Genomic DNA, 22,397 nt, shown 5'->3' on the forward strand with positions numbered 1-22,397 from the left:
CTACAACTTATTTCTAACTTATTACTATTAATGACAGCACAGCCATCAAATTTTAAGGTGACTTGTTTGGGCACCCCTTTTTCTTCTGTTTTGGCTAACACTTTACTCGTATCGTTTATGAGCCCCCACCAGTCCTCAGTCCTTAATCTTATTTTAAAAACTGTGGTCATGGGAGGCTCAGATGGGTCATAACACACATCATTGTGTGTTATTGGTCATTTCTTGGGCTACATACCTTGTATAGAATAACATTATACAAAAAGTTCTTTTTAGAATTCCAGTACATTTATAATAACCATAAAATAATAGGACCGTAGCAACCTTTCGTCCTACCTCAGTGACTTGACGTATACACTGGGAACAGCCCTCAGTCTGAGGAAGGTCAGTTGAAGTCCTTACGGCACAAGTCCAAATTTTAAGGAAAATGAGTCCCGTGATCAGTTTCCTCATGCTTCAGCCATGTGTGGACCAGCCAGCTTCCGGGTGTGCCTGGAGAAGGGCATGTTGTCTTCTTCAGAGTCACTCTGCAGGGGTTGGCGAAGCTGCTCCCATTCACATACCGCTTACAGTCTGCTGATGTTTAAGGATGGTCTCGGAGGTTGGGCCTGCTAGAATAAACTGAGTACAATACCTCTACACAGTTATGTTCAACTGGGCTCTCTGATACTGGGAGCAAGGTGGTGAGGTGTAGCATGTTGCAAACTTCAGTGGGTATGTGGGGATTTTCACATAGCAAGCTTTGGTACTTGGTTAATCTAGCATTTGTTAACCAATGATGTCCTTTGGTATTTATTAAAGTACCACAGCATGGGGGGGCTTTATATTCAGGTTTTTCCTAAGAGTTAGCTTATTTGCTTCTTGTGCTAACAGGGCTGTTGCTGCTAGGGTCCTTATACCTGGGGGCCAGCCTTTGGAAACTCTGTCTAGTTCTTTTGAGAGATAGGCCATTGGCCTTGGCCAGGCCCCACAGTCTGGGTTAAAACTCCAACTGCCATTTTTTCTCTTTCTGACACATAGAGTGTAAAGAGTTTTGTCAGGTCAGGTAGTCTCAGGGCTGGGGCCGACATTAGTTTTTCTTTTAACTCATGAAAAGTCATTGCTGTTGGCTGTAAATAGATGTAGTTTATCTAATCGTTGTTTTTATTAACTGTCACCTACTAAAATATTGATTCAAATTCTGCAGCTATTTGATTTCCAGCTTTAAATTGATCTGGTATTCCTGGTGGGACTCCAATTGCGTCTAAATAGACAACAGAGTCGAAAGACCCATAAGGGCCTTCCTTCACTTTATGATGTCTCATTATTATTTTTCCTTCTGGTTGATGAAATGCCAGGGTGAAACGGATAGCCAACTGGACTAAAGTACAAGTGCCACTCCAGTTATTCAGCAGAGTGCCCAGTAAAGGTCCACCACAATACCACCACACATCCGCTCAGGGATGAACAAGGGCTGACTGATTGATAAGCTCTTGAAAATTCTCAAGCTCACTGCATTCTTTCAGGTCACCAAGGAATGCTAAGTTTCCTCCTTGTTGTGAGAGACACGAAGTGAACTTAGTGTTGGGAGATGGAAGCTGGATGGCCCTCAGGGGCTGAACCACAGGGTGCCGGACTTTGGGATATAGCAGAGAGAGAGCTTGGCATGACTTATTACCCCAGACTATAGAATCCTGGAAAAGAGCTACCATGCAGCCTATGTCTGGTCAACTGGAGGACCACCTTAGTAGAAGGGGGAAAATCTGGGCCTCTGGCCTGCCATGTGCACAAGCATAACAATTGCTTTTGTTTAACATGCAGATGGAATAGTTGATCCATTTTAACCAGGCATTTGCATCTTGGTAGCGTGTCTTAATTGCTAAAGTTTGTTTTAAGTCTTTAACTTCTATGATCCTCTAGTAAAATGAATGTATGGTTTTAGGGAAATTACAAAACCAGTTGGGGCCGTCTATCCTTGCTCTGTAGTGGTCCATAGAATGTTGGACCAACTATGGCATGAAAGCTCTACATCAGGGGGCAACACTCCTGGTGGGCACTGGGGTCTTTATCAAAATCGCCCCGGATTAAATGGTCCTAGTTCACTAATGCCTAGTCTGAGGAGAGTCAGGAGCGACAGAAGTACTTTTCTGAAGTAGAAAGCTGTCTTTGACTTGGCAAGTCCTCACACGGTATAACAAGGCAAGCATTAAATGCAATAGTTTGAGGTGAAATTGGCTTGGTTATATTAATAACTAGATGGTCAGCAACAGAACGGGGAAAGAAGAAAGAGTAATAGAATAGATGAAAAGAGTTAAATTTTTCTTAGCTTCAGTTTGGTAGGGTTTTCCCCTGGGACTATGGCCCATGACTCTGGAGGGGGTGGCGTTTTCTTGACTTGGGTGTGATGAGTCCATCCCTTTTTTTGCTGTACGAACAGCAGTCTTGGTGGTTAGCAGTACAAGGTAGGGTCCTTCCCAGGCTGGCTCAAATTTTTCTTCTTTCCACCTTTCGGTAAGAACATGATCTTCAAGCTGGTGCTGGTTTACTGGAAATTCTAGGGGTGGTACATGTGCTAAAAGATTTTTATTTCTTTTTTTCTTTTGCGAGAAAGGAAAGTAGAAGATAAACCAAGTATATAATTTTTAAGAAATTGACCTTTTGTTTTAAATGTGGGACCTTGGCAGTGGACTTTATCGTCCTTAGTGCCTTTTACTGAGAAATTTCATTTAGCACCTATTTTCATTAGTTTTTAAACCAAAGAAAGCCAAATACCATTTTACATTTAACAATGCTTCTTATATGATTTTTATACCAGATAAGCTAAATGTTATCTTTATATTAGTGTGTTATTAATGTTAAACCTAATTTTAATAAAACCTTGTAGACATATTTGTTTAATTTTTAATGTTTGACCATAAGGTAAGATTTTATAGACTCTTTTTAACCTTTTATAATATTTGCTAAAGAGCAGGTTGGTGCCTTAAGAAAAACCTGTTATGCTTTTACTTTAATGTCCAGTTCACAGAAAAACTAGATGATACTTCTTTAACTTTAGCTAATATGTTTACACACAGAATGTTGTTTACAATTAACGTTTTAAAACTTGCTGAAACCTTCAAAACAATAATTTTTAAACAACTTTTTAATGTAGGTAAAAATGTACAGTCTTATGCCTCCTTATAATCCTTTTACCAAAGGTATATTTTGCTTTTCTTATATACCTTGCACATAAACTTTTTTTTTCCAACAGTTTTACATTCAGGAGGCCTAGTTACTTTTAAAGTATACAACATTTTTTGCATAAATTCCTTTTTTAACACACTTTTCTTATAACCTTTTTTCCACAACTTTTATAGGCAATTTTTTGACATGCCTTAACTTTCTGACTTATTACAAACATTTCTCTCTTTAAACAACCAGTTAATTTATTTCAGGACAAGAATTTACCATATAATACTCTTTTTATATAAATTCCCCCCCCCCCTTTTTTTTTTGGAAGATAACCATTCTTTTCCAAAGCGAACCTTTTTTTTTTATGTCTGTGGACCTGACTGTCTAAGGCCACAAGAATAGAAGTTACTACTGTCATGCGCATCCGTGTGAAGAGACCACCAAACAGGCTTTGTGTGAGCAACATGGCTGATTATTTCACCTGGGTGCAGGCGGGCTGAATCCAAAAAAGGAGTCAGCAAAGGGAGATAAGGGTGGGGCTGTTTTATAGGATTTGGGTAGGTAAAGGAAAATTACAGTCAAAGGGGGGTTGTTCTCTGGCAGGCTGGAGTGGGGATCACAAGGTGCTCAGTGGGGGAGCTTTTTGAGCCAGGATGAGCCAGGAAAAGGAGTTTCACAAGACAATATCATCGCTTAAGGCAAGGACTGGCCATTTTCACTTCTTTTGTGGTGGAATGTCATCAGTTAAGGCAGGCAGGGCATTTGCACTTCTTTTGTGATTCTTCAGTTACTTCAGGCCATCTGGGCATATAGTGCAAGTCACAGGGGATGCGATGGGTTGGCTTGGGCTCAGAGGCCTGACAACTATAACACATGTTACACTGTTAACTTTTAGCAAACTTTACTTTTGTTGAAACCTTGTAAGTTTGGGATTTTAATTATCCTTTGCTATTAATAAGACCTTGTTTTGTCCAAATTAGAATTGGTATGATGGCTTTTAAATAGGGTACACTTTTTTTTTTAACTACTTGTATATTTCTCTCTTTCTTTCTCTCTTTGACTTTGTCTCTCTCTCTCTTTGACTTTTCTTTTGCCTCTGTCTCTCCTCTCTGTCTCTGCCTCTGTCTTTGTCTCTCTCTCTCTCTTTCCTTGACTCCCTCTTTGTTTCTTCCTCTCTGTCTCTTCCTCTCTCTCTTTGCCTCTTTTCCTGTCTCTTTCCTTTCTCCCTCTCTGCTGGTCTTCCCTTGCCTCTGCCAGCTGCTTATGCTGCTGTTCTCTCAACCACTGTGTGTTGGGGGTGGGGGGGTCTAAAACCAGTTGTAACCAAGTGTCTATGTACAGGAACTGGTCTGGGTTCCCTGGCTTACATGTTACCTTGTGCTATATCTTTGAAATAAGGGACCTTCCTTCTAATGGCCAACCTACCTCTAATCCTGGCCAGTCTATCTTAGACAAAGTTTTAAGTTTTCCTGGTGTCATAGTACTCCATAATCTCCCTTAAATCCTTTTTTTTTTTTTTTTTTTTTAATTTTCAACATAGTTCCTAGTGGGGTGGGCTCAATTTGTGCCTCACCTGTTTCCTCTAGACAAAACACAATGCTCACACCAGACGTACACCACAAAACAAAGAACAGGTAGAAAGGGCACACACACACTTTTGTAGTTTATACCAAACCAAAATCAAAACCAAAATCAGAGTGTCCAGAAATCCAAGCCAGGTCAAAACCAAAACCAAAATATCAAGCAATCCAAGTGAAGTCAAAAACAAAAACCAAAGTGCTGGTAGAGGCACACCATAGGGGATCAGGCCACGCTTCCACTCAAATGGAGTGGGCAAGTTCCCAAGACCAATCCTGTCAAGCAATTCAAGTCAAAACCAAAACCAAACCAAAGTGCCGATAAAAGCACACCGTGGGTGTTCAGGCCACGCTTCCACTCAAATGGAGTGGGCAAGATCCCAAGACTGGTCCTGTCAAGCAATTCAAACCAAATCAAAACCAAAACCAAAGTGCCGATAAAGGCACGCCATGGGTGATCAGGCCACGCTCCCACTCAAATGGAGTGGGCAAGTTTCAAAAACTAGTCTTACCAAGTTTTAGATGTCCAGACTCCAAGTGTCCATTCCTTCCTGGTGTTCACCCACTGCGCTGATCCTCCACGACGGCCTGCCACACACTGCTCTGACAAGGTGTCCCACCAGGGCAAATGCCCATCCGGGAGTGCTCTCAGGATCCCTGTCGCTCAGGCTGGTCGGAGTCCCCAGCAGGGATGTTCCACAGGGCAGGCTTAAGCCGCCTAAGGAGCTGCTTTGACCATCCACCATTCACCTCAATTCCCGGTCAGGGAACCAATAAATGTAGCAGGACAAGCGTCAGACAAAACTCCTCAGACACCCAGTTAAAAAAGGAAGGGGTTTACTCAGCCGGGGGCATTGGCAAGACTTCTGTCTCAAGAGCCGAGCTCCCTGAGTGAGCAATTCCTGTCCCTTTTAAGGGCTCACAACTCTAAGTGGGTATGCGTGAGAGGGTCTAAGAGAGGGTCCTGATTGATTGAGCAAACAAGGGGGTACGTGACTAGGGGCTGCATGCACCGGTAATTAGATTGGAACAAAACAAGATAGGGATTTTCACAGTGCATTTCTATACAATGTCTATAATCTATAGATAACATAACCAATTAGGTCAGTGATCTATGTTTAACTACCAGGCCCAGGGTGCAGCACCAGGCTGTCGGCCTGTGGATTTCATTTCTGCCTTTTAGTTTTTACTTCTTCTTTCTTTGGAGGCAGAAATTGGGCATAAGACGATATGAGGGGTGGTCTCCTCCCTTAAAACCAGTGAGAACAAAAAGACAATGTATCAGAATCTCTGGGACACATTTAAAGCAGTGTTAAGAGGGAAATTTATAGCACTAAATGCCCACATCAGAAAGTGGGAAAGATCTAAAATTGACACCCTAACATCACAAAAGAACTAGAGTAGCAAGAGAAAACATATTCAAAAGCTAGTAGAGGACAAACAATAAGTAAGATTAGAGCAGAACTGAAGAAGATAGAGACACGAAAAACCCTATAAAAAAATCAATGAATCCAGGAGCTGGATTTTGAAAAGATTAACAAAATAGACCGCTAGCAAGACTAATAAAGAAGAAAATAGAGAAGAATCAAATAGTCACAATAAAAATGATACAAGGGATATCATCACTGATCCCACAGAAATACAAACTACCATGACAGAATACTATAAAGATGTCTACGCAAATAAACTAGAAAATCTAGAAAAAAATGGATAAATTCCTGAACACATACACCCTCCCATGACTAAACCACGAAGAAGTCAAATCCCTGAATAGACCAAAAACATGTTGTGAAATTGAGGCATTAATTAACAGCTTACCAACCAGAAAAAGCCCAGGACCAGATGGACTCACAGTTGAATTCTACCAGAGGTACAAAGAGGAGCTAGTACCATTCCTTTTGAAACTATTTGAAAGAATAGAAAAAGAGGGTCTCCTCCCTAACTCATTTTATGAGGCCAGCATTATCCTGATACCAAAACCTTGCAGAGACAACAAAAAAAGAAAATTTCAGGCTAATAACCCGGATGAACATTGATGGGAAAATCCTCAAAAAATAGTGACAAACTGAATGCAGTGGCACATAAAAAAGCTCATCCACCATGTTCAAGCTGGTCTTATCCCAGGAATTCAATGCTGGTTCAACATACACAAATCAGAAAATGTAATCCATCACATAAACAGAACAATTATTATCTCAATAGATGCAGAAAAGGCCTTCAATGAAATTCAACACCACTGATGCTAAAAACTCTCAATAAACGATATTGATGGACCGTATCTCAAAAAAGTAAGAGCTATTTATGACACACCCATAACAAATATCATACTGAATGAAGCATTCCCTTTGAAAACTGGCACAAGACAAGGATGCACTCTCTCACCACTCCTATCCACCATATTATTGGGAGGTCTGGCCAGGGCAACCAGGCAAGTAAAAGAAATAAAGCGTTTTCAAATAGGAAGAGAGAAAGTCAAGTTGTCTCTGTTTGCTGATGACATAATTTTATATTTAGAAAACACCATCATCTCAGCCCCAAAACTCCTTAAGCTGATAAGCAACTTCAGCAAAGTCTCAGGATATAAAATCAGTGTGCAAAAATCACAAGCATTCCTATACACCAGTAATAGACAAGCAGAGAGCCAAATCATGAGTGAACTCCCATTCACAATAGCTACAAAGAGAATAAAATACCTAGGAATCCAACTTACAAGGGATGGGAAGGACCTCTCCAAGGAAAACTACAAACTACTGCTCAAGGAAATAAGAGAGGACACAAACAAATGGAAAAAATTCCACGCTCATGGATGGGAAGCTAAAAATGGCCATACTGCCCAAATTAATTTATAGATTTAATGCTATTCCCATTAAGCTATCATTGACTTTCTTCACAGAATTAGAAAAAAAAACTTTAAATGTCCTATTTGTCAGGCCTCTGAGCTCAAGCTAAGCCATCATATCCTCTGTCACCTGCATGTATACATCTAGATGGCCGGAAGTAACTGAAGAATCACAAAAGAAGTGAAAATGGCCTGTTCCTGCCTTAACTGATGACATTACCTTGTGAAAATCCTTCTCTTGGCTCACCTTGGCTCAAAAGTTCCCCCACTGAGCACTTTGTGACCCTCACCCCTGCCTGCCAGAGAACAACCCCCTTTAACTATAATTTTCCTTTACCTACGCAAATCTTAAAAAATGGCCCCACCCGTATCTCCCTTTGCTGACTCTCTTTGTGGACTCAACCTGCCTGTACCCAGGTGAAATAAAAAGCCTTGTTGCTCACACAAAGCCTGTTTGGTGGTCTCTTCACAAGTGAAAATATGGAACCAAAAAAGAGTCTGTGTAGCGAAGGCAATTCTAAGCAAAAAGAACAAAGCTAGAGTCATCATGCTACCTGACTTCAAACTATACTACAAGGCTACAGTAACAAAAACAGCATGGTACTGGTCCCAAAAGAGAGAGAGAGACCAATGGAACAGAACAGAGGCCTTGTGAATAACACTACATGTCTACAACCATCTGATCTTTGACAAACCTGACAAAAACAAGAAATGGGGAAAGGATTCCCTATTTAATAAATGTTGCTGGGAAAACTGGGTAGCCATATGCAGAAAACTGAAACTGGATCCCTTCCTTATACCTTATGCAAAAATTGACTCGAGATGGATTAAGGTTATGTCTCCTAATGCTATCCCTACCCTTGCCTCCTACCCTGACAGGCCCTGGTATATGGTGTTCCCCTCTGTAAGTCCATATATTTTCATTGTTCAATTCCACTTACAGTTGAGAATATGCGGTGTTTGGTTTTTTGTTCCTGTGTTAGTTTCCTGAAAATGATGGTTTCCAGCTTCATCCAACTCCCTTTAAAGGACATGAATTCATTTTCATGTCTGCATAGTATTCCGTGGTGTATACGTGCCCCATTTTCTTTATCCAGTCTCATCGATGGGCATTTGGGTTGGTGTGAGGTCTTTGCTATTGTAAGTAATGCTGCAATAAATATATGCTTGCATGTCTTTATAGTAGAAGGATTTATACTTTTTTAGGTATATAGTCAGTAGATGACAGTTTTAAGAGGTGATTTACTCAAGGGTAATGATCAAAAGGCTATGGTTAAGATTTTAAAGACCCAGGAACCCACCTTATGTCATTTAAATACATTAATAATTAAATGGTATTTTTAGGGAAAGGGATTTTTAGCTTCAAGGGCTTAACAGCAAACATGATAGAAAAAATAGTTCTAAGGCTGGGGTGTTCATCTTTGGGAACAGACCACAGTGAAGTAAAAGTCCCTAAACTGGAGCTTGTCTGGCCACTGAATTGCATCTGTATACACATGCCATCCCCCCGCCTCCCACCAGCTGCCCTGACTGCAATTCTTTGAAAGATGCGAGATGGTGAAGCTCAAGTTGCTCCTGTCTCATTTCAAGGGTCTTTGATGACTTCCCATGAATGGTTGCTTTTAGCAGCAGAACAAAGTGAAAGTAAAAAGGGAACTTTGGTGTGTCATTTTTCCAGCTCTGCCTGGACATGTTACAGAGCTTGGAAGGCCTCCAAGGTGAAAGGGCACGCTCTTTTCTCCGACATTGCAGAAGAAAGGAGATTTGGGTAGGTCAGGCTGCAGGGAGAATAGTTCAGTTGACTTTCTTGTAAGACAGGCAACACTCTGGAAGTTCTTGCTTTGGGAAGGGGGTTGATTTTAAATTTATTTTTATTTTTTATTGCAGTATAAAATACACATAGTGAAGGGTATAAAACACACCAGTCTGGGCCGGGCGTGGTGGCTCAAGCCTGTAATCCCAGCACTTTGGGAGGCCCAGACGGGCGGATCACGAGGTCAGGAGATCGAGACCATCCTGGCTAACACAGTGAAACCCTGTCTCTACTAAAAAATACAAAAAACTAGCCGGGCGAGGTGGCAGGCGCCTGTAGTCCCAGCTACTGGGGAGGCTGAGGCCGGAGAATGGCTTAAACCCGGGAGGCGGAGCTTGCAGTGAGCTGAGATCCGGCCACTGCACTCCAGCCTGGGCGACAGAGCAAGACTCCGTCTCAAAAAAAAAAAAAAAAAGAAAAAAAGAAAAAAAGAAAAAAAAAACCCACCAGTCTGAACTGCACTGCTTAGTGAATATTTACATATGAGTGTACTCGAGTAGCTGCCATTCAGATCAAGATACAGGCTATTTCCAATACCCTAGAAGATTCCCTTGTATCACCTTCCTAGTCAATACCACCTTCCCACTTTGGTAACCATTTTATGGCATCTATCACCATGGGTTCCACTTGCTTATTGCACTTAAGCATTTCAATTTCAGTTGCAGAATAAGTGAAATCTTACAGTTTGTACTCTTGCATTTGATTTCTTTCACTTAACATGTTTGCGAGATTAATCCATTCGTTTTGCGCATCAGTAGCATTTTCCTGTTTATTGCTGAGTAGTATTCCATCATTCCTCCCCTTCTCTGACTCCCCCTCCGCCTTCCGGGCCTCGTTCGCCTCCTCCTGCCCCCTCCTCCCCCTCTCCCCTCCCTCTTCTCTACCCTCTTTTTCCTCCTCTTTCCCCTTCGCGCTGCCTGCTTCTCTGGGTCCCCAGCAGCTCCGTTGACCGAGCAGACTCGGCCTCTCCTCCTCCCGCTCCTGCTCGCCTCCCCCTCCTGCCCGCCGCCTCCCCCTCCTCCCCTTCCTCCTCCTCTCCTTCCTCCTCCTCCCCTTCCCCCTCCTCCCCTTCCCTCCTTCACGCTGTCGCTTTTTTTTTTCACGCTGCAGCCTTTTCCAAGTTCCCACCGGATCCGCGGCAGAACTCAGCCAACTAGGCCTGTCCTCCCTCTACTCCCTCTCCTTTTGCCCCCCCTCCCCCTTCTGGCACTGAAAGGACACAAAGATAGATGTGTACCCGCCCCCCACCCGCTACACCCTTGTTCTGCTCTCTAATCTTTGCACGTACCAGAGGCTTCGTAAGTTCTGTAAGTACATGTTTCTCTTTCTGAGGCCAGGTCACAAGGAATGTTTAAGTAAGATAGCCAGGTCACAAGGTGTGTTTAAGCAAGATAGCCATAAACTGGTCGTGCAACCTGATGCAATATAATTAACTGCCTTTGTGTAAAACTGCTCTTCCGCCTCAAGGGTTGTACTGAAATATCAGAAATGGCGGGAACCAATCATAGTTTGCCAAATCGCTTTGTTCAAACTCCAGCCAATCATACCTCCAATTTGTATAATGATTCTATGCCTACTTTCCTTAGACTATATAACATTGTTCGGAGCTCAGTAGGGGAGCTCTCCTGCCCACCTCGTTTCACGAGCAAGTGAGAGCTCCAGGTTCGAACCTGTAATAAAGATCCTTGCTGCTTAGCTTTGACTCTGGACTCTGGTGGTCTTCTTCGGGGAATAAACGGTCTGGGCATAACAGCACCTCCTCACCCACCTCCCCCTTCTTCCCCTTTCCTCCCCCCTCTTCCCCCCTCCTCCCTCTCCTACCTTACCACTTCACGCTGCAGCCTTCTCCACGCCCTTACCACCTCCGCGGGCAAACGCAGCCGACTTGGCTGCTCCTCCTCCCCTACGCCCCCACCCCGCCTCCCCTCCTGCCTCTCCTGCTGCCCCCTCCTCCCCTTCCTCCCCCACCTCCCCTTCCTCTTCTTCTTCCCCTTCATCTCCTTCTTCCTTCACGCTGCCGCCGCCTTCAGGTCCCCACTGGATCCGCGGCGGAACTGCAGCAGACCCGGCCGCGCCAGGCGACCCCCTTCTCCTCATCCTCCCCCACCGCCTTCTCCAGACCTGGCCGCTTCCCCGCCCTCCTCCTCCCACACCTCCAGCTTCGCGCTGCCGCCTTCTGCAGGTCCCCACGGGCTCCACGGGAGAAACTGTACCAGGGGCGCTTCGCACAGCACTAGGCACGCACCGAGCAGGGCTCGCGCCCCGGGGTGCCCCGATGTGGCAGTGAAGTAGGGGGTACTCAGAGACACACTGAGACCCCAGGTTGCGCCCAAGGCGCGCCACTCCTCCCGGGGCGACAGAGGGTACCCACTATACTTCGTGGGGAAGCCCCAGCTGCACCACGCGGTGAGTATCCCGACGCGCAGAGGCCAAAGCGGACGCCACGTTCCATGAGGGGACGGCGGGGGACAATGGGAGTTGAGGTTCCCTACGGGTCCGCAGCAGAGGGGGTGGCGAGTGGCCGGGTACGTCACCCTGAAGTGCTACCTGCTCAGTAACTCTGTGGCGCTTCTCGAAATCCTTTGGTAGGTACGGGGACCTCCAACCCCGGAGTCGTGTTTTTTTGCCCTAGCTTCGTGGTCACTGTGTCCGGGACCGGCGCTGGACTCCGCGCTGCCTCCTCGCTAACAAGGACTGATAAATGGGGTTCCTGGGGTTGGGCTTAGGTTGCTCATTCAGTCTTCAGTGAGATGTGTTGAAAGGGCGGAAATAAGACTGGTCAAGATCTCAGTGTGTGGTGCTGAGATTGCTAGAGAAATGGTGCAGGGAGCGTTAGGGTGCAGCCGCTTCCCTCCTTGGAAAGGGAGTGCATTTCCCTCTTACTTTGTGATGTGATGTAATGTTGCACGTTATAATTAACACTGCACATTAATACAAGAGAATACCAGGGCTCTTCCATCACACCTTCCCCTTCCCTTATGGTGGCTTCTGTTGACACAAAGATTTACTAAAAACCTATTGTGTGCCAGAGGCTGTGCTAGGTACTGCAGATACTGCATTGCAGGAAACACAGCAGACCCAAAGCTCATGGGATTTGCGCTCTTTGAAGGAGTCAAGATTTCAAGGTTAACGACCAACCAAATCCAGATACCAGATTGAGTATATTTTTTGAGAGATAGAAGACAAAGGAAAAAAGGAAAGTTGCTTCTGAGGAATGAGTGCTACTTCTGAAGTTTTTGAGTGCCCCCTCCAGGAAGGGGGACCCGGAGAAGGTTTACCTTACTCCAGTCTTCAGATGTTGATTCCACTTGTAAGATGTGTCGTTTTTGAGCGGAGACATTGCAGTTGTTCTGTCATCTGCTAATTTACTGAGTTTTCCTTGATTTGAACTGTTGAAATTGGACATTCTGCCAACTTTAAAAATCGGAGAAAAGCAGACAGAAAGTTAATAATCATTTGCAAGTTATTTTAAGTCTCTAATTATTACAAAATGAAAAGCTTTAAAAAGTATTATCTCAAAGGTATCTCAAACCAATGGCATTTCAACAGTCGGCCATTGCACAGTGGCTCAAGCATTCAGACATGGCAAGCAAATTAAGAGACAAGGATCTGAGTCCCAGCCTCCCTACATACTAGCTGTGTGGCCCTGAAACAGACATAAAGTCAGTGCTTTGGTTTCTGCATCTTTTAAATGGATATGATAATAAGATCTCTCTCACTGGGTTGTTTTAAGGATTAGGTGTGAGATAATATATGTAGAATAAGAAGGGCTCATAGAAAGTATTCAGTAAATATTGGCTATTATTATTACCCTAAGTCAGACTAAACATTTCTGAGAGCTTTAAATCACTGACTAAACACTGAAGTGCATAATAAGCATCAGGCAAATGCTTTAAGTGACCAAGCATTTAGAGTCACATACAATATATTCCCTAATTCTGGCCTCTACCCTTTTGGATTTTCTGATTCTGTTGTGAATATGGTCTCCAAACAAGCAGAATGAATATTATGGAAGTGGGTGCACAGGAGCCTCAAGGAAGAACTAACTTAAGAATGAAGGCCCTGGTGGCAGCACATTTTAATGTAAGGTATCATTGGAAAGGAATGAAATATAGAACTCCTAGCATGCATATACATAAGCACATAGACACACAAAATAGTGCTATAACTTTATAGCTGTGTTGTCTAAAATGTAGAAGTGTGTTTGTATCAGTTAGCTATTGCCATGCTAATGCTGTGTGACAAACTACTCTTGGCATTCAGTGGCATAAAAAAGCCATCACAGATCCTAGTGGATCTGTGAGTCAGCTAGAGTTGGCTTACCTAGATAGAGCTTAGCTGTTTGACCAGAGATCAAGGTGTCATGGCTCTTCTGTTAGTTCTGTTCCATGTGTATCTATTCTGGGGCCCAGACTGGCTGCATCTAACCGGGGAAGTTAAGCAATGGCAAAGGCACAAGGTGGCAAGTGGAATCAACTGAAGACTCTTGAGACATAGGCAGGAATTTACACACTGTTGTCTCCACCCACTGCCACTGGCCACTGCAAGTCACATGTCAAAGCCTAACTTCAGTGTGTGCGGAAATGCACTCCTTCCGTGATGGGGCTGTGTGGTAAGGATGTGAAGCAATACGGAATGAAGAGATGGGGAATTGATTCACTTTACCTCGGTGTTTAATCAAATTCTCCTGAGAATACCGATATTTTTAAGAAGGTACAAAGCTATCCTGATTTTCTTTTTCTATTTGGTTAGTGAATTCTTTCTGTTATGGATGTTGATATCTATTTCATCATGATACAATTAAATGATAGAGGGAGGGTTTTGAGGTTCTCTCACTGGTATCAGTTCCCATGAGTCCTCAGTGATTGGATGCAGGCTGAATAGACATAAAGGGAATATAGAAATAGACTGCATGATATTAGCATTTAAACAGAATTGTCACAGTCGTCACCTGTTTCCTTCTGTTTGGCAGCCTTGGTTCTTCAAACTATCAAAATGAAATCATCCAGAATCACCTCTCTTTAGAGTTTTTAAATTTACTTTTAAATTGACAATTAAATGTTAAACATATTTATGATGTACAATGTGATGTTTTGAAATTTGTATTCATTGTGGAATGGCTGAATTGAGTTAATCAACATGCATTACTTAACATACTTATTTTTTGTGGTGAGAACACTTAAAATCTATTGTCTTAGCAGTTTTCAAGTATAGAGTACATTGTTATTATCTATAGTCACCACATTGAACAAGGAATATGAATTTATTCCTGCTGTCTAACTGAAATTTTGTATCCTTGATCAGTATTTTCCTGGAGATTTTTTTATCTGCTTCTGTTTACTAGCATCACTTTAAAAAAATTTCTGAATTTAGCTACTGTTTGAAAACCTAGAAGAAATTAAAGGCAATGTGATTTACAAATGGAAGAGTAATATGTTAATCCACTAGAGGCAACATTTGGCAATTAGATTAATTTGATCAATTTGACGTGTAAGTAAATAAGCTATATTAAAAGCAATGTACTTAATGTACACACACAAAATCTCCTTTTTAAAGTTTGAACACTTTCAGTTGATTGGACAGTTGCCAAGTTCTGTTTTCTTTTTTTTCAGTTTGCTGTGTATGTGATCATATGTGGTAGACTGCTATATTACGGTAGCTCAGGTCTTAAATTAGGGTTCAGAAAACTATGGCCTACAGGCCTAATCCACTGCCTGTGTTTCCCATGAACTAAGAAGCAGTTTTACATTTTTAGATGGTTGAAAAAATACCAAAAGAAGAATATTTCATACCATGTGATTATATGAAATGAAGATTTTAGTGTTCATAAATAAAGTTTTATTGAACATAGGCATGTGCATTCACTGACATATTGGCTTTGGCTTCTTACACGCTACAATAGCAGAGCTGAATGGCTGGTTGCAATGGACTGCATGACTTGCAAGCCTGAAATGTTTACTATGGCCCTTGACAGAAAAAATTTTCCTATCTCCAGTCTGAAGCTATATTTCAAATTACCACAGACAATGTGGACAGGTCTATTGTTAAATCAGCATGAAGGCAAAAAAAAAAAAAAAAAAAAAGGGACACATATTTTTGGTATGGAGGAGATTCCTGGGTATACTTTAGATAAGGACAAAATATCAGTGAGAGTATTCATTGATTCACCAGTATATGTGGAGAACTGGGTATGTGTGTAGCACTAGGGAAAAAATTTTCAAAAGCATTGCATCCAATTTTTACTCTAAGGCTTCCTCTTGAATAACAAGATGCATCTGCAAGTATACTGTCTGAAACCTATTTGACTTATCTATTCTGTATATCACTGGAAAATGCTTTAAACATGTTAAGTTAAAAATAGCATCAGGCCGGGCGCGGTGGCTCACGCCTGTAATCGCAGCACTTTGGGAGGCCGAGGCGGGCAGATCACAAGGTCAGGAGATCGAGACCACGGTGAAACCCTGTCTCTACTAAAAATACAAAAAATTAGTCGGGCGCGGTTGCGGGTGCCTGCAGTCCCAGCTACTCCGGAGACTGAGGCAGGAGAATGGCGGAAACCCCGGAGGAGGAGCTTGCAGTGAGCCGAGATCGCGCCACTGCACTCCAGCCTGGGCGACAGAGCCAGACTCCGTCTCAAAAAAAAAAAAAGCATCAGTTTCATGGTTTATTTTACAATTATTCTAGGCAGAATAATTTTCATAAACGTTGCTGTTCTTACCAGTGCAAAGGGGAATCTTAAACTCAGAAAAATATAATTTACTCATTGGTTTAAAATACCAGTTCTTGTGGATGTATTTGAGATTTTTACATTACTGTATGCAGAGCTCCCTCAGAGTAAAGAATGTAAAGGTCCTCCAGGAATGACTCTAAAAACACCTGTCTCCTGTTCTTTAAACTCTGTGTAGCTCACTGAGCGCTTAGCCATAAGAACTGGGGATGAGCGAGCTCTGGATCCTGCCAATGCAGCACGTGTTGTGCCCAAGAATGTAGCCCTGTCTTACACTTTATGATGTTTCTTTTAACTGACTCTTCCACATTCTTGTGACTCTTTGAATGAAGACATCTTGACAGCTTTAGCTCTACACCATGGCCTCCTGTTATTATTTCCTGCAGGTCTTGTCTTAGATCTCAACAGCTTCCTGAGTAAATGTCACCTTGGTGTCTTCTAAGAGGGTCTCACAGAGGCTTACAAAACCATGGCTCCCACTGAATTGAAAGCATAATGTCCATTAGTCTTTGTCTCGCTGAACTGTGCAGGAGGATGAGTCTGACATTTTCTTTGGTTTTGAAGCAAGGGGCTAGGTCAGGACACTGAATAGAGAACCAGGAAAATGTTTCTGATGGTGGGGATGGAATGACTCCTGAAGAAGAAATTCCAGTTGAAAATAGAAACTGGGTCACCACACTTGTGAGAGCCACAGCATCCTATACTTGGAAACTAGCAACCTGTGGCCTTTGAAGGCTGCTATCAGAAGTCAATGGACTGGCCTGAAAAAGGCTATTGTGTTTTATGGCACACCCAAATTGAAACAGGGTTTATCTAGTTTCACAGATGTGCTCGGCTGGAGAATTATGTGGAAATGACTCAACATCATATATTTGTCATGTTCACCAGTGGTTATTTCTTTAGTAGAAAAAGACAATTTGGGAACAGTATTTTCTTGAGAACTATAGTATATGTAACATGATGGAAGCAGTTTCCAAATTAGCATGGTAAGAATTCTCTCCATTGGTGGTCAAGGGGAAAGGGTTATTTTGTTGCAGCTGTATAATATCCCCTGTTTAATTAAATGAAAAGCTCTTAATGATTAAAATGACAAATGACAAATCTATAATTAACTTGGAAATGGCCACAATATTATCATGTTGCTAAGAAAACTGGTGATTTTTTAACTAGTCTAATATAATTCCAGATTATATGTAAAGAGAACTTAATGTCTAGAAACATTTCTGTAGTTCTAAAAAGCGGTGGAATAGAATGTCATTTTGGGAAGTTGCCTTTGCTTGATTCAGCTTATGATCCAAATTTGAGGGAGACCAGGAGTTTTGTCTGCAAATAAAATAAACAGCATGTGCTCTGAAGTGTTTTCTTTTGGTGGGAGTGTGGTTAGTGGTGGAGCAAGGTAGAATTGGTAGCTTTTGACTATAATCAGGAAAATGTTACATGATGTTTATGGGTTGGTTATTGCAAGCTTTAAAATAGTATATTATGATGGAGAAAGTTGCTGTTTTGGGGACTGTTTTACAGAGGTTTTGTGGTAACTTTTATTATTTAAAAATTGTAAACATTACAGATACTGAAATTCTGGTATAGAGATAGGATTATATAACTGAAATTCTGGCATAGAGATAGGATTTTGTTAAAGGAGAGATATATTTTTGATATGTCTTTTGTATCTGTTTGTGAAAGTACCGTGCCTTGCAGAAATCCATAGAAACAGAAAATAGATTAGTGGTTTATTGGGGCTGTAGTTGGGAAAGGGGAGTGACTGTCAGTGAACCCCATAGATGTTACTGAAGTGACAAAATGTTCTCCAACTGGATTATGATGATTGTTACCCAACTCAGTAAATTTACAGGTGAAGTTTATAGAATGTAAATTACATCCCAATGAAGTTGTTTTAAAGTATGCATTAATAAGAGGATCAAAACTTATTTGCAAATGAAGAATTAAAATTAATCTTACATACTCAAACTTGAAAATATTAGTAATGATGTATTTTTTTCTAGGCCACCTCTTAAAAAATTCAAAATGTAATAAATGAGGGGAAACACCATTTTTAAAAAATGAGTGATTCAGGATTCAGGTATCTGAAACATACCCATTTGTAGTTAACACAGAAACATCCTACTGAACTAGAAACCAGACTTTTAAGAAACTCAGCTTTCTAAAATCAAAAGCAAAAACACATCTGAGCAGCTACCAGGATTGTTTATATAATTTGGTAAAAGTATTGCAGAACTCAATGATGGCTACACAATGTGGTACATTTACTAAAATATCATTGAATTATACACATACAATTGGTAAATTTTATGCTGTATAAATTATACTACAATGAAGTTATCTTTCTATACATATGTCATTACTTATATGTTTATTATATATGCAAATATACACATAAATACATAATCATATAAACATAAATATATGTTTATGATTGTATATACTTAGATAAGTATATATAAAAATAGTTATATGTTTATGTATTATTACTTAATATATAAATTTTATAATATATAAGATATATAATATGTTTATATGTTGAATGACCCAGGCCCGATACCTATGTCCCACATAGGGAACTCACAGCAACAGGGCTGTAACCTTATCCTCCTCCTCTTATTTTAGAATTTTTGTGATATTTTGGCCTTGACTATGTGACACTGAAATTTGCTTGGGACTGCTGAAAGCATTCCCTTTGTTTAAAGAGGCTCAGCTTTTCATCCATTGTTTTGCTTTGTTTCTCTTTGCTTTTTTTCTGTCATGGTGCTAACACCTTATTCTCATTTTAACTTCATTTCCTTTTTTTTTGAAAATTTTCTAACTTCTGTTTATAATTCTCTTGCTCATCATAATCATCCAGACACTGTGGTTCTGTTCATGTGAATTTTTAATCTCATACCAGTCAGTAAGGCTGTCTTGTGAAAGCCAGAAATGTGTTCATTAACTTGAGAGGCCTTCCTACTAAATGGTCAACCATGGACCCACAAAGCTATGTAGGAACATCTTGCTCTGCAAACCCAAAATATAACATCATTTGTTGAAAGGCTCTATTGAAATATATAATTCACATATGTTACAATTCACACGTTTAAAGTTTACAATTCAGTGGCTTTTAGTATATCCACAGAGTTGTACAACCTTCACAACTAGCTAATTTTAGAATATTTTTGTTGGCCCAAAACAAACTCCATGCCACTAGCAGTCACTCTGTTTTTAAAATCTCCTCTCCCAATGCTACTCTGATCCTCTGATAACCATTAATTTGCCTTTTGTCTCTGAATTTGCCTGTTCTTGACATTTTATATAAATGGAATCATACAATACATGGTCCTTTGTGACTGTCTCCTTTCACTGAGTATGTTGTTAAGGTTCATCCATGTTATAGAATATATTAGTATTTAATTCCTTTTTAATGCTATATAATGTTTAATTGTATGAAAACATAATAGTTTGTTTACCCATACATCAGGTGATGGACATCTGTGGTGTTTTCACTTTTTCTGCTTTTATGAATAATGCTGCTATGGACTTGTGTGTATATGTTTTGTGTGGATGTATGCTTTCACTTCTCATGAGTATATACCTAGGAGTGGAATTGCTGGGTCATTATGGAAATTCTATGTTTAACTATTTGAGGAGCTGTCAGAGTGTTTTACAAAGCGTCTGCATCATTTTACACTCCCACAATGGTGTTTGAGGGTTCCAGTTTCTCCACATCCTCACTAGTACTTGTTGTTGGTATTCTTATTGGTAGTAGTATTTAGAGACAGGGTCTTGCTATGTTGCCCAGGCTGGTCTTGAACTCCTGGGTTCGAGGAATCCTTTCACCTCAACCTTTTGAGCAACTAGGTCTATGGGTATGTGCCACCACATCTAGCTAGTTTATTTGATAAAAGCCCTCCTAGTCAGTGTGAAGTGTTTTGTTTTAGTTATAAGTTTTATTTGTGTAATAAACAAAAGGGACATTAGATGGTGATCCTTTGTTTCACAACACTATTTTCTATGGTCCTTCTTTTAAAATTCACCTTGGAGGAAGAGTCAGAGAGGCTAGAGGATGTGTGACCACAGGCCCCTGCTTGTGCTCCTGAGTGAACCCTTGACATAAATACCCAGTGAATCATGGAGTGCAATCCAGAGAACTGCCCACCCCCTTCCCTGCAGGCTGTGGATCAACCTGGCTGTAGCTCTAGTTATTATGTCTATTATGCTTGAGAAATGAAGCCTAGGTCAAGACCTGCATGCTGAAGACCATTAGATGGATGAACATAGGGAAAGCACTCCAGAAAAAAAGCAATAGTTTGTGCAAAGATGCTGAGGAACAATGGGGCATGGCAGGTCCAAGCAAATGAGTGAAGAAAGTAGCAGAGAGAGTGAAGGAGTGAGGGGCAGAGTAGCAGAACAGAACTTTGGAGAGATGGGTGGGGTGAAAAATGTCTGGAACTTACAGGCACAGAGTAAGGATACTGGAGTAAGGGGGAGGTATAGAAATAAGCAGTGTGAGGGTTGGAGGGTGTGTGTGCGTCTGTAATGATGATCAGTTTCCTCAATTATAAAATAGATATGATGAAATTGTGTTACAGCCTTTGGGACACTCAGATTAGGAGGTCATTTATTGCCAGGACACCCATAGCATCAACAGCCTCAGAGATCTTGAACACTCTGGTAGGAAGAATTCATGGATGACTACCTTGTGGTCCTGCTTCTGTCTGTTTAAATCTTTAAATCTGCTTCTGTCTGTTCCTTGCACTCACTGAACAGCAATTTCTACAACTCTGAATTTGGACAGCAGCATTAATGCTGGGAAAATTCTGCCATCATTCCTCCTCATAGACCCTATTGATTGGGCCTATTATAGGTATGGCTAAGGGTACTTCTGTTGTATCTGGATAGAGTTTTATGCTTATGAGTTGCTTATGGCTACTAACCAGAGCAAGAGACAACTGTGGGAATGGAAGGAACTTTGTTGTCCTTCTCTGTTACAGACCAGCAAACCACCACTGACAGTAATAACTTAAAAAACTTGGGCGAAGTTGTGTCAAGGATAACTGATACTGTAGTTCATCCCTGAGGCTTATACAGCACTTGCCATACTGTATGCATTGAGAAACCTGGTTGTGATTTTTGTAATTATTTCATTCCGCTTCCCTTCACTTCTACACACATATACATACGTCACTTCAGTAAACTTTGCTAGACAGAGCAGTCAGACTAAGGTCTTAATCTGTGATCCAGGAGCCAATGATAACACTTTTGACCAATGGACAGAAGAAGTATAGTTCTATTTTATTGTTTTTTTTTTTTTATTCATGGTGTTAAAATCATTGTTGTGTTTAATTATTAATCTTACCGCTTCCTTCAGCATTTTGTTTTCATCATGCTTTGGTTAAGTGATTTACAGTTAGCTCACAAATTCCAGGCTCAAGAGTCAAGCTACTCATAAATTCCTTAGAACATTCATTGTACCAGCAGAAATAAAAAAGTACTGGACTCTAGCATATCATTCCTGTCCAATTGCGGCATAATTCTGTTCAATTTTATTCCACACCTCCTCCCCATTCACCTCCAAATGGCCAGTGATTATATGAAACATACATACAATTAGCCAATAAGAACATGAGAACATGCTAAAAACCTTTAGCAATCAGGGATATGCAAATATCAAAACCACAACAAAATACAACTCTATACCCACCAGGAGAATAATGATAAACAATTCAGAGAATATGTTGTTGGTGAGGATATGGAGAAATTAGGATGTATGAATGTAAAATGCTGCAACCACATTGAAAAATGGCCTGTCAATTCCTCAAAAAGTTAAGCATAGAAAATATCTTTATCTTCACTCAGCAATTCCGCTCCTAGGTAACTACACAATAGAAATGAAACATGTACACAAAAACTTATACATGATGTATGTGCATTATTTGTAAGAGCAAAAAAGTAGAAACACCCCAAGCATCCATCAACTGATTAACAGATAAACAAAATATCATCAATCATACAAGAGAATATTATTCAGTAAGAAAAAGAATGAGGTACTGACACATGCTACAACAGGGATGAAGCTTGAAAACATGGTGCTAAGTCTGTCTTGAGCCAGATACAAGAGATCACATATTCTATGATTCCACTTATATGAAATATGTAGAACAGGAAAATCCATGGTGAGAAAATGTAGATTGGTGGTTCCCCAGGGCTGGGGATGGGATATACAGAGCAACTGCTAATAGGTATAGTGTTTCATTTCGAGGTGATAAAAATTCTAAAATTGGTTGTGGTAATGGTTCCACAACT

At 41.0% G+C, this 22,397-nt stretch overlaps 1 long non-coding RNA gene across 3 annotated transcripts in view; it reads left to right on the forward strand.

Moving 5' to 3' along the window:
- The first annotated feature begins 11,200 nt into the window (after positions 1-11,200).
- The window catches only part of LOC141409507 (uncharacterized), a 281,827-nt gene continuing 270,630 nt past the window's right edge, over positions 11,201-22,397 (forward strand). For 2 of the 3 annotated variants that reach the window (XR_012430464.1, XR_012430463.1), the window contains exon 1: positions 11,201-11,782. This is a non-coding gene — a long non-coding RNA (uncharacterized lncRNA). The remainder of the gene's footprint in view (positions 11,783-22,397) is intronic. The other variant, XR_012430462.1, reaches the window with a different exon arrangement.

The sequence above is a fragment of the Macaca fascicularis genome, chromosome Y, assembly GCF_037993035.2.
Source record: "Macaca fascicularis isolate 582-1 chromosome Y, T2T-MFA8v1.1".
Taxonomy (NCBI): Eukaryota; Metazoa; Chordata; class Mammalia; order Primates; family Cercopithecidae; genus Macaca; species Macaca fascicularis.